General features: G+C 40.6%; 1 long non-coding RNA gene across 2 annotated transcripts in view; it reads left to right on the forward strand.

The window, feature by feature from the left end:
* Nucleotides 1–13,464, forward strand: part of LOC108530654 (uncharacterized) — a 75,089-nt gene that overhangs the window by 49,524 nt on the left and 12,101 nt on the right. For both annotated transcript variants that reach the window (XR_001885918.1, XR_001885917.1), the window contains exon 3: nucleotides 9,134–9,381. This is a non-coding gene — a long non-coding RNA (uncharacterized LOC108530654). The remainder of the gene's footprint in view (nucleotides 1–9,133; nucleotides 9,382–13,464) is intronic.

The raw sequence follows: 13,464 nt of genomic DNA on the forward strand, positions 1-13,464 counted from the left end.
CTATATATATATATATAATAATATATAATAATAATATATTATTATTATATATTATTTGTATATATCTTTATTATTGCTGAGTTTTAAAATGTCATTATATATATATGTGTGTGTGTGTGTATATATATATATATAGACACATTATATATACACTCTGGAAACAAGTCTTTGTCAAATATGTGATTTGCAACTTTTTTCCCAGTCTGTGCCTTGTCTCTGTGCCAGTCTTTTTATTTTCTCAACTGCATCTTTGGCACAGCGAAGATTTAAATTTTGATAAAGTCAAATGTATCAGTTTTTTTCTTTTATGGATTGTGCTTTTATTGTTGTATCTAACAACCCACTGCCAAACCCAAGGTCACACAAATTTTCTATGTTTTCTTTTAGACATTTTATAGTTTTATGTTTTGCATTTAGGTTTATTATCCATTTCTAGTTAATTTTTGTTTAAGGTACAGGGAGATTCATTATTACAAATGGACTATTCTGGCATCATTTTTTTTTAAAACTATCCTATGTCCATTGCATTGTCTTGGTAGCTTTGTTAAAAATCAGCTGACAATATTTCTGTGGATCTATTTATGAATTCTCTTTTCTGTTCCCTTGCTCCATGTATCTGTCCTTTAGCTAATTCAATACTGTTTTGATTAGCATAGCTTTTGAATAAGTCTTGAAATCCTAGAGTGTGAATCCTCCAACTTTTTTTTTTCTTTTTCAGCATTGCTTTGGCTATTCTAGGTCCTTTGCCTTTCTATATAAGTTTAAAAATTAGCTTGTCATCATCTGTAAAAAGCTTACTGGATTCTGATTGAGATTTCATGAAATCTACAGATCAGACTGGGGAGAACCGGCCTCTTAACAATATTAATGCTTCCAAATCATGAACATAGTATATCTGTCAATGTGTTTAGGTTTTTCTTTAATATCTTTCATCAGGGTCATTTTCAACATATAGACCATGCACATGTTTTAACAGACTTATACCTAAGTACTTAACTTTTTCAGTGCAATTGTAAATGATCTTGTTTCTTAATATCAAATGACAATTATTCACGTCTGGAATATAGGAATGTCAGGCCTCTAAGCCCAACCCATCATATCCCCTGTGACCTGCATGTATACATCCAGATGGCCTGAAGCAACTGAAGATCCACAAAAGAAGTGAAATAGCCTTAACTGATGACATTCCACCATTGTGATTTGTTTCTGCCCCACCCTAACTGATCAATGTACTTTGTAATCTCCCCCATCCTTAAGAAGGCTCTTTGTAATCTCCCCACCCTTAATAAGTTTCTTTGTAATTCTCCCCACCCTTGAGAATGTACTTTGTGAGATCCACCCCTGCCAGCAAAACATTGCTCCTAACTCCACCGCCTATCCCAAAACCTATAAGAACTAATGATAATCCCACCACCCTTTGCTGACTCTCTTTTCGGACTCAGCCCGCTTGCACCCAGGTGAAATAAACAGCTTTGTTGCTCACACAAAGCCTGTTGGTGGTCTCTCTACATGGACGCACGTGACAAGGAATATGACTGGTTTTTGTATATTGACCTTTTTAAATGTACTTATGAGTTCTCAGAGTGTTTTGTATATTTTGGAATTGTCTATATTGATAACCATGTTGTCTTCAATTAAAGACAGTCTTATCTTTTTCCTTTCAAAGCTGTATGCTGTTTATTTGTTTTTCTTGGCTTACTTCACTGGCTATGACTTCCAGTCTGGTGTTGATTAGGGATAGTCAGAGAGGACATCCTTGCTTTATTCCCAGTTTTGGAGGGTAAAACATTCAGTATTTTACTCTTAAGCATGATGTTAGTTGTAGGTTTTTCATAGCTTTCCTATATAAAGTTAAGAAAGTTCTCTTCTATTCCTAGTTTTCTGAGACTTATTATCATGAATGGATGTTGAATTTCATTGATTTTGTTTTTGTTTCTATTGAGATGAATGTATATAATATAATGAATCACATTGATTGATTTTTTAAATTTAAGCAAGAGTTTCTTTCCTGGGATCTGAGACAAACCCCAATTGGTTATATACTATCCTTTTAATATATTACAAGATTTGATTTGCTAATATTTTGTTGAGCATTTTTTACATTTATTTTCATGAGGTATCTTGGGCTATAGTTTTCTTTTCTTGGCCATGTGCAAGCTGGTTTGAGTCCTGGGATAACACTGACCTCACCAGATGAATTCATAAATGTTCTATATTCTGGAAGATATTATGTAAAATTGGGATTATTTCTTGCTTAAGTGTTTTGTAGATTTTACCAGTGAAACCATCTAGACTAGGAGTTTCCTTTTTAGAAGTTTTAAAACTATAGTTTCAATTTCTTTAATAAATATTGGAATATTCAGGTTAGGTATCTTTCTTTTCTTTTTTTTTTTTTTTTTTTTTTTTTTGAGACAGATTCTTGCTCTGTTGCCCAGGCTGGAGTGCAGTGGCGCAATCTCGGCTCACTGCAAGCTCCGCCTCCTGGGTTCACGCCATTCTCCTGCCTCAGCCTCCCACGTAGCTGGGACTACAGGCACCCGCCACCATGCCCAGCTACTTTTTTGTATTTTTAGTAGAGACGGGGTTTCACTGTGTTAGCCAGAATGGTCTTGATCTCCTGACCTCATGATCCACCCGCCTCAGCCTCCCAAAGTGATGGGATTACAGGCGTGAACCACAGTGCTCCGCCCCAGGTTAGGTATCTTTCTTAAGTGAATTGTGGTGGATTGGCTCTTTCAAATAATTGGTTCATTTTACCTAAATTGTTGAACTTATGGACACAGTGTTGTCTGTACTATTCTCTTATTATCTTTTTAACATCTGTGAGATCAGTAGTGATGTCCCTTGTTGCATTCCTGATGTTGAGAAATTGTGTCTTCACTCTCTTTTTCTTGGCCAGCTTGACCAGTGACTTATCAATTTTATGACTTTATCAAAGAATCAAGGTATTAATCCATTTGAATTGCTCTAAAGGAATACATGAGGCTGGGTAATTTATAAAGAGAGGAGATTATTTGGCTCACAATCCTGCAGGCTGTGCAAGCATGGCAGCAGCATCTGCTTGGCTTCTGGTGAGAAAGCTTTTACTCATGGTGGAAGGCGAAGGCGGAGCACACATGTCACATAGTGAGAGCAGGAGCAAAGACAGAGGAGGAAGTGCCAGGCTCCTTTCTAACCAACCAGATCTCGTGTGAACTCATCACTGTGGGGAGGGCACCAAGCTATTCATGAGGGATCTGCCCCTATGACCCAAACACCTCCCACCAAGCCCCACCTCCAACCCTGGGAATCATGCTGAGAATCACATTTTAACATGAGATTTGGAGGGGACAAACATCCAAACTATATCAATCAGCTTTTGCTTTCATTGATTTTATGTACTGTTTTTCTATTTTCAATTGCATTTCTTTATGTACTATATTATTTCCTTTCATCTGATCACTCTGATGATATTTCTAGGCCTAGCACTCTGGGCCTGTGGTGGGCATGGCGGCCTCCGAAGATCTCCAAAATGCCTTCAGGGCCATTCTCCTGATGAGCAGCACCTGGATTCCTTCTATCCCTACTGATTTCCTTATCAAATGGTCACTTGGCCACACCCGTGATTTTCTTTCCTGAACATGTTTTCCTATTCTTTACATGGCAGACTGAGATTTTCCAAATGTTTATGTTCTGCTTTTCCTTTAATTGTAAATTCCATCTTTAAATTGTTTCTCTCTTCTCACATTTTACTATAAGCAATTAAGAGAAGTCACTTAGCATCCTAAAACACTTCTCAGCTTCGAGATTTCTTCTGCCAAATATCCTAGTTCATCACATTTAAGTTCTGCCTTTTCTGTAAAATTCTAGGACGTGAACATAATTCAGCTAAGTTCTTTGCCACTTTGTAACATAGGTGGCCTTTCCTCCAGTTTCCAATATTTGTTCCTCATTTTCATGTACAACCTCATCAGAATGGCCTTTACTGTCCGTACTTCTACCAGCATTCTGTTCATGACCACTTGAGTAATCTCTAAGAAGACTAGAGCTTTTCCTACACCTCTCTTCTTCTGAGCCCTCACCAGAATCGCCCTCAATGCTCTTAATGTATTGTCATGGCAATACAGGCTTTTTCCAGCATTCACTCCAAAACTGTTTCAGCCTCTACCCATTACCCAGTTACAAAGTTGCTTCCACATTTGTAGGTATTTATTGTAGTAACACCTCACTCCTTTCATACCAATTTCTTTCATAGTCTGTTTTAGGCTACTGTAACAAAATACCACAGACTAGACAATTTATTTTAAAGAAACAGACATTTATTTCTCACAGTTCTGGAGGCTGGCAAGTCCAAGATCAAGGTGCTAGTATCTGGTGAGGGCCTCCTTGCTGCATCCTCACATGGCAGGAGGTGGAAGGGAGCAAACCTACTCCTGCAAGCTTTTTTTATAGCAGCATGAATCCTTTCACAAGGGCAGAGCCCTCATAATCTAAACACCTCCCTTTAGGACCCATCTCCCAACATTGTTGCATTAGGGATTGAGTTTTTAACACATGAATCTGAGGGGGATACATCAGAACATAAGAATGTCTGTCAGTAATTAGAAAATTGTCAGTAATTATTTCTTAAACATTTTTTCTACCTATTCTTTCTTCTCATTCTGGGATTTCAAATTATGTATATGTTAGACTGTCTAATTTTGTCCCATAGCTCTTGGAGACTTTGTTCTATTTTTTTCTACTCCATTCTCCTTGTGTTTCAGCTTGAGTAAATTTTATTAACCTATATTCCACTTCATTAATTATTTCCTTGACTATATCAAGTCTACTGGTAAGCCCATCAAAGATAGTCTTCATATCTGCTACTGTGTTTCTGATGTCCAGCATTTTCAGTTGATTCTTTCTTGTTGTTTCTATCTCTCTGCTGAAATTTCTATCTGATCTTGCATGTTGTCCACCTTTTCCATTAGTCTTTAACATATTTGTCATAGTTATTTAAAATTCCCTGATAAATCCGACATGTTTATGAGGCTGGTTCTGATGATTACTTTGCCTTTCCAAACTGTGTTTTTTCTTGCCTTTTTGTGTACCATGTGATTTTTTGATGAAAGGTAAATGTGTTATATAGGGCAGTAGATACTATGTAAATATTTTTATGCTTGGAACTGAGCATGCCTTTCCTTTTACTAGACTTTTAATGTGGGAATTCGTGTTAATTTAGTCCAGAGTTGGACTGGAAGTTTGTTATTGCTATGGTTACCCTCAGGGCTCCAGAAGCTTTAAACTCCCCTAGTGATATATTGTTTCTGTCTCTTCTCTTGGTTTTGAGTCTCCCCTTTGCGCTGTCCTCCAGAGTCTGTATATAGTTCTCCAAACTATATTTCACTGCAACTCTTGTTAGCCTGGTGGCCAAGAGAGGCAGAGGGGCAATCTCTTATGTTCTTATGAAGCGTCAGTCTTAGCAGAAACTGAAAACCTGGGTCTCAGGGGCTCCTGCAACTTCTCCAGCTATAGTGCTGGCCTAGCAAATATTCCTGCCCCTCCCCCAAAGTGAAGCTTCTTTTCCCTCGTGTTCTCCTCTCCTAGCTGCAGTCAGTTTCCAGGGGTACAGTTTTGACTGACTTCCCTTTGCAGATTAAAGCTTTGTTGGGTAGGGAAGATGAAGGGAATGTATCAGGGTGGTGTTTGGGCAGGGGTTGCTGTTCCCCTTCTCCAGCCAACATCTTGGAGGACATTTTCTGAGGCTTCTCCTTGATCTACCCTGTGAGCTCCTGTTGTTCTTGGAGGGAAAAGCTGTAAGAGAGTGTGAACCCTTCTATGTCTGCAGCCTCTGGGACTTCACACTGCCATGCTAGTGTTACCAGAAACCGGTCCTGATCCACACTCTAAGAGAGGGTTCTTGGATCTTGCGCAAGAAAGAATTTAGGGTAAGTCCATACAGTAAAGTGAAAGCAAGTTTATTAAGAAATTAGAGGGATAAAAGAATGACTACTCCATAGACAAAGCAGCCCCGAGGGAGGGCTGCTGGTTGCTCATTTTTATGGTTATTTCTTGATGACGTGCTAAACAAGAGGTGGGTTATTCATGCCTCCCCTTTTTAGACCATATAGGGTAACTTCCTGAGGTTGCCATGGCATTTGTAAACTGTCATGGCGCTGGTGAAAGTGTGTCAGTGAGGACGACCAGAGGTTACTCTTGTGACCATCTTGGTTTTGGTGGGTTTTGGCCGGCTTCTTTACTGCAATCTGTTTCATCAGCAAAGTCTTTATGACCCGTATCTTGTGCAGACCTCCTGTCTCATCCTGTGACATAGAATGCCTAACCATCTGGGAACGCAGCCCAGTAGGTCTCAGCCTTATTTTACCCAGCCCTTTGGAGTTGCTCTGGTTCAAATGCCTCTGACACTAGCTCACACTTGGCGTTTAGCAATTCTTTAAACATCTCTAGCATAATCTCCTTACCAGGTTTTTATGGCATTTGGCAGCATCTGTTCTAGGTAAGTGTATGCTTGAATACTGTTTCTCCCCGCAGGCCCTTGTGTTTCTCTTGGTTTTAAGACAGTTGTTTGCCTATAACATCAGTTCTGCCATAGGTTCAAAAACGTTGTTAATTTTGTAGTTTATCTAGTTTTTTTTCTCATTGTTAGAATGGGAGAAGTACTTTTCTAACCCCTTAAATCTCTGAGCTTTTACAAGAACCATTATTTGTTTTGGAATTTTAAATTTCTCCAGCATTAACTTGATTTGGAAAGTTTTAGAGAATTTTTGCAACAGCCCCAAACCATCTTTCTATGCATATTTGGAAACTAGAACTGAGAATCACTAGTAAAGACAATATAAAAATGAGAAAAAAATGAAATTTGGGGTCACTAAATTGTAATTTTTTTTTTTCTTTTCTGTATCTTTCCCTCACTCAAACTTGGAACTGGCTCTGTGTTTCATATGGGCTCAAGGAAATTATGTGGTGGGACAGAAAGCAGAAAGAACTCCATGGAGTTCTGGGTTTTGGGCCGGGCACAGCGGCTCACACCTGTAATCCCAGCACTTTGAGAGGCCAAGGTTGGCAGATCACCTGATGTTGGGAGTTTGAGACCAGCCTGACCAACATGGGGAAACCCTGTCTCTACTAAAAATATAAAATTAGCCGGGTGTGGTGGCGCATGCCTGTAATCCCAGCTACTCAGGAGGCTGAGGCAGGATAATCAATTGAACCTGGCAAGTGGAGGTTGCAGTGAGCCAAGGTTGCGTTATTGCACTCCAACCTGGGCAACAAGAGTGAAACTCTGTCTCAAAAAAAAGAAGTTCTGGGTTTTGTTTTCAGAAGCCTGAGCTTACAGTAGAACTTAGAGGGTTTACAATAAAGAAGAAAAAAATGGGAGACTTGTTAAAAGAAATAAAAAGGATAACTGGAGGAATAGAAGGCTTCCTAGAGTAGAAAAAAGGTTCCTGCACCAGAACTGGAGATGAAGGGAGGCCTTGGAATAGACAAGAAAAGATGCTGCAAGTGTAGCAGGATGAGCTGCAGACAAAACCCCTCAGATACGGAGTTAAAGAAGGAAAGGCTTTATTCGGCTGGGAGTGTCAGCAAGACTTACGTCTCAAAAACTGAGCTCCCCAAGTGAGCAATTCCTGTCTCTTTTAAGGGCTTACAACTCTAAGGGGGTCCGCATGACAAGGTTGTGATTGATTGAGCAAGTAGTGGGTACGTGACTGGGGGTTGTATGCACCAGTAATCAGAACGGAACAGAACAGGACAGGGGTTTTCATGATGCTTTTCCATACAATGTCTGAAATCTATAGATAACACAAGCAGTTAGGTCAGGGGCTGAATTTTAACTACCAGGCCCTGGGTGCCATGCTGGGCTGTCTGCCTGTGGATTCCATTTCTGCCATTTAGTTTTTACTTCTTCTTTCTTTGGAGGCAGAAATTGGGCATAAGACAGTATGAGGGGTGGTCTCCTCCCTTACAAGAACTCATAGAGAAAGAGCTGCATGCAATACCTAGGCAAACAACACCCCTAAGCCACCTTACAAGAGAGTCCCCTGTCTTAGGCATGGCTTGGAAGCATCAAGATATCAGCAGTCCTGAAAAGCCCTTAAGATCATGGACAACAGAAGTCTTAGTGGAAACCTGTGGAACAAACAAAAACACCGAGTCTCCATAGACACCTTCACACTGCAGAATATGCTGGGCACTGACATGACCTTGAGAAGGGAGGGGAGGCCCAGAGAATGACTCAGATTATATTTTCTCATGAGCCTGGAGAGATTAGTCAAATTTAATTGATTTCTAGAAAATAAAGAGATTTAGTGTTGCTTGCATAACTTAATTTGTAGACTGAGAATCATACCTGCTACAAAAGTAATCCATTCCTAGGCACCTAGTTATCATAGTTTCATTGAAAATATTTTATATTGTAGTAACTGAAGAATTTTTCCACTCCAGTGTGTCTGAGGGATTCAGCATGCCCTCAACTGTAATGATTCCTCCTGGGGTGCAGTGGGGTGATCAGGGCAGCAAGGGAAAGGCACTTTGAATAAATCCCCAGGTGATTCTGAAAAAGACTCCCTCCACACACTCACTCCCTTTTTCCACCCCTTCCCTGAGAATCTGTGTTCACCTCTTTTGGTCTATGTGCATGTTTTTCAATTAGGACACTAAAACAAAGACACAGTTTGACTATTGTAAGCAAGAGGTGTGTTCTCACAAAGGTGCACATAAAGCAAATATATCTATGTTCAAACATGTAATGCTATAGACATAGATTGAAATAATTGCTGTTAATGGCATTACAGACAACTAAAGAATAGGTATGTTTGTGAATCTGTGGCTAAGAGAGAAAAATCCCTAGATTTCCTTCTAGGAAGTTGTTATTGGCTTGGGAAACTGTCCCCGTTCTGACCCAGCCTCCCACTGAGGTTGTAAGAAGGATCAAGTGAAACACACATAAGCATCTGAATGAAAATGTCCCCAGAGTGAACAATTGAGAGAATTACCACTATCCTCCCATTCACGTCTGTTGACTGAGGCCCTGGAGCTGGCATACTGATGAGAGATGCTTGACATTATCATAACAGAGTTGTGTGTTGTTTGTTGGTGTTTCTGCCAATGAGGCCTCACTGGGGGATGACACATTATATGTTCCATTTTCCAGAGCTTCTGTCTGGTGCCAGTGTGAAGAAATGCAGCTAGAGACCTGGTGATTGGACTTATTTTCTTATTTCTGGAAATGTTTCACCACCGAAAAAGCCACTGCAACCTGCTATCTTAAAGCTACAGCACATGTTGGGCCTGTTTCTCTTATCTAATAAAATCATATGATAGCACATCATCTCTCCCCAGGTGGAAAAAAGGCCTGAAGGCAGGGATCCCTTGGAAATTGCAGCAAAAAGCAAGAACCAGGTAAAAGGAGAGACTTCGAAAAATCTGGGTTAAAGCGTTCAAAGAGCAAGCTGAGAGAGGCAGGTTATCCCTGTGATTTTTGAGTGGAACACAAAACACACACCCTGGTTCCACCAGACAGTGCAGGGGTCACAGGAGGCCACTGCAGAAAGGCCTGGGAGTTGTCCAAAGGCTCAGCTGCTTGGACCTGCTAATAGAATAAATTACTGGGAACAGAAATATCCTGTCAAGAAATTGGATGAGATGTGTTTTTCAGAGTTTGCTTCTAGTATAGCACACTGGTTAAGAATTCAGGCTCTGCAGTTAAAACCAAATTTGAACCCCAATTCTACCACTTAACTAATTGGGTGATCTCCAGTCACTTACTAAAATATAAACAGGGAACAGGATAATACCCATCTGAAAGGGCTGTGGTGAGAATTAGATTAGGTCATGTATATTCAGTGCAGAGCCTAAAGAACCACACAGTAAATGTTAGATACTGTTAGGCATACCCGTTCCTTTGAAAATGCCTAAGCTACTGTCTACTACTTTGTACTGTTACTCAGAGGTCACTTCAGAATGAACCTCCTTGAAAAGGAATGTCTTTCACACACAGGGGATGAGTAGAGATTTGCATTTTTATTATTTCACTCACTGAAGAGAGAGAATATAGAGTTCTTTGCAGGGAACTTGTTGGGATCAAAAAACCAAGTTCTTTAAGTGGGAGTCCTAACATATAGGGACACTAAATTGCCCCTAGTCCTCAGATCCTTGATAGAAACTGTGACCCAATGTTAGACTCTTTTGGGTTCAAGGGACACAGACCCATTTGGTGGTTGGGGGTTATTGTAAGAATACACCGGAAAGTGAGGAAATGGAAAGCAACATTCAGCAGCTACACAACCACGGCTTGTGGAGAACTGGGGAGTGGGGGGAGGCGTCCATAGTTGTTCAGGCTCTCAGATCCCAGTGGCACCCCTGGCCCTGGACATCTCATTGCCCTCTGAGGCCAACTTCTCATTGCTTCCCAAGCTAGTGTCTCCACTGAGCACCTCACTAGCTGCTCTGCCAACTTCCACATCTACCACTCTTGCTTCACTCTCCCTTTAAGATTTATATGCAAAACAGAGAATCTGTCTGGGATATTTTGCTATTTTCCAATACATAAGATTCTGTTATGGGGGAGAATTCTTACTCACGAAAGCACTGGAATCCCAAAAGAACACAAAGAATAGGATCTGGGCTGGGTCACCAAGATGTAGCTCCCAAAGTATACTCCATCACGCCTGGCCACTCTGCCCTCAACCCTTGACCCAGCCGAATATGACATATCTCTGGAGGGCACGAGCTGAGTGATTGGCCATAAGGGGCTGGCCTACACAGGAATACTGCTTCAGCACAACAACCCTAACCACCAAGGGCTCATCCAAGAAACTGCCTTGATTTGTTGGGCCTATGCAAGATCAGCAAGTGTCTATCCCAATTTCAGACCCGCTCCCAAAAACCCTCTCTTGGGAGCTCTCTGTGGAATTGGGCCCCTCTTCTTCTAGTATTATGTTTTCAAAACTGACAGGGATAGAAAAGAAAAACTTATCCAGGAAGGAAAATTGGGTTGAACATTTAACATCTCATGTCAAGTCTGGCAACGGCAATGATGACTATACGCATTCTTTCTTTTTTTTTTTTTTTTTTAGACAGGGTCTTAGTCTGTCACCCAGGCTGGGGTACAGTGGCGTGATCTCTGCCCACTGCAACCTTAGCCTCCTGGTTCAAGAAATTCTCACATCTCAGCCTCCCAGGTAGCCAGGACTACAGGCGAGTGCCACCACACCCAGCTAGTTTTTTGTATTTTTAGTAAAGACAGGGTTTTGCCATGTTGGTGTTGGGGCCCCAGAGTTCGCGTCTGACTCCTGACCCTCAAGTTGATCCACCCGGCGGCTCACGCCTCAGCCCAAAGCTGGCAATGTTGCGCGATTAACAGTGTGTGATGGCCACCTTACGGGCTCTGGCCAACTGTGATGTCATTCCTTGCTTAAACAAATTTATTTCTCTTAATTCATTTTAAAAAATAAAGAAAAAAAAAAAGGATACTGGGATTCTTCATGAAATATGATTGACTTTTACTTTGCTCTTGTTACTTCTTGGCTTGTACTTTCGTATATTTAGCAAGAGGGTCTCTGAAAGTTTAGTAGCTTGTCTAACCCAGGACACCTAGCTTAGGGCTCTTAGGTCTGTTAGGACTCTTCTATCTATCTTAGCGTGACAGATGGAAGATTTTGCAATAAAAGATATCGAATTTTTGTTCGTGCCATTACTTGACTCTCCACATTCGTTCATATGCTAAGTTAAAACTCTATATTTTCCACCACGGCGCCGCAGTGGCTCCACACCTGCTAATCCCAGCTATTTTTAGGGGAGGTATTAAAAAGGCGGGCAGTAGTCCATCCTGGAGGTCAGAGAGCTGTTCCTGACCTCAGGCCTTCTAAACCAATCTATGTCATATCTGTACAACACCACTCTACTATTAAAAATACAGAAAATTAAGTTTTGCCAGGTGTTTATAGGGTGGCACGGGCCCTGTAATCCCAGCTCTACTCAGGACAGCTGAGAGCAGGGGAATCAAGATAGCGGCTAGAACCACAGGAGGCCCAGACGGTTGCCAGTGGAGTGGAGATTTGGACGCCAGAAATTGCGTCCAGCCTGGGCAATAAGAGCCAAAACTCCCGTTCAAAAAAAAGAAAAAAGGAAAAGATCCGTATTTCCAGCTCCTGATTAACTTTTTGCTGGTCAGGTCAAACCACAAGACGACTGCTCGGTATGTTGATCGTTTCTACTTCTATCTTGTTCAAGATAGACAGATACATATGTAATGAGCAAGAATGCATTGGAGATGAAACATCAGGATATCCTCTAAAGGTGGAGGACTGACTCAGTGAGTTTCCCTAAAGTACCTCTCACATGGGCTTTCCAGCTGGAAAAGAGAAACAGAACCTAAATGACCATCATTTATTATGTCACCTTTACTTAGTTAACATGTAAAATGTTCTCTCAATTTTACAGAAAATTCATGTGAAGGCTGATATGACCTTCAAATTAATTTCTGTCTTGATAGTTCTATAGGTTGTAAAATTCCTAGATGGTATAATGGCCAGAATGTTGAGTTTTTTGAAAAAAAAATTCAGCAAAAAGGCATTCTATTCTTGTTGTAGCAACAATTTATAAGTTTATGACATGTGACAACAAAAATACCTAGATTTCAGGATAATTTTACTTCAAACTACCAATTAAATATATAATTATGTGGACAAGGCACTATGGCTCACACCTGTAATCCCAGGACTTTAGCAGCCAAGTGAGGCAGGAGGATCACTTGCCGTCAGGAGTTTGAGACCAGCTTGTGCAACATGCCAAGACCCCAGCTCTACAAAAATATATTTTTTTAATTAGCTGGGCATGGTGGTGCACACCTATAGTCCTATCTACTCAAGACTGAGGTAGGAGAATTGCTTGAGCCCAGGAGTTCGAGGTTACAATGAGCTAGGATGGCACCACTGCACTCCAGTCTTGGCAGCAGAGCTAGACCTGTCTCAAAAATAAATAAATAAATAAATAAAATATATAATCATGTAAATCTTGGCCTCCTTGTACTTTCAGTGCCCCAGTTCAAACACAACGGGTATTTTTAGCTCCTGTTTTTCCTTTTCACCAAGCTTGATCAGTGAACGAGAAAGTCTTATCAATCATCTACTTGCTGGAAAGCATAGAGCTTTTGAACCACACAGCTCATTTCAAAATTAGAAATGCCTCCACTGAGGGGCCCATGTGGAGACCTTCCAGAGGCAGGTGTCACTAGATCTTGGGTCTGATGTGTGTCTTTGGGTTAAAGTAGCTAAGAAATGTTTCTGGAGATGGCATGAGTGGAGAAAGCAATAGAAGTCGTGTTTCTATTTTTTAACAAGTAAATCCTAATTCATATTTGCCAGAAAGTATATAGCTGTTTCTCACTAAAAGTGTTTGTTCTAAAATGTTTGCAAAACACAATTATTTTTAAAGTACAGCACACTTTCCCACTGACACGTTCTTTTTTTTTTTTTTTTTTTT

The sequence above is a fragment of the Rhinopithecus bieti genome, unplaced genomic scaffold, assembly GCF_001698545.2.
Source record: "Rhinopithecus bieti isolate Rb0 unplaced genomic scaffold, ASM169854v2 scaffold_7985, whole genome shotgun sequence".
Classification (NCBI taxonomy): Eukaryota; Metazoa; Chordata; class Mammalia; order Primates; family Cercopithecidae; genus Rhinopithecus; species Rhinopithecus bieti.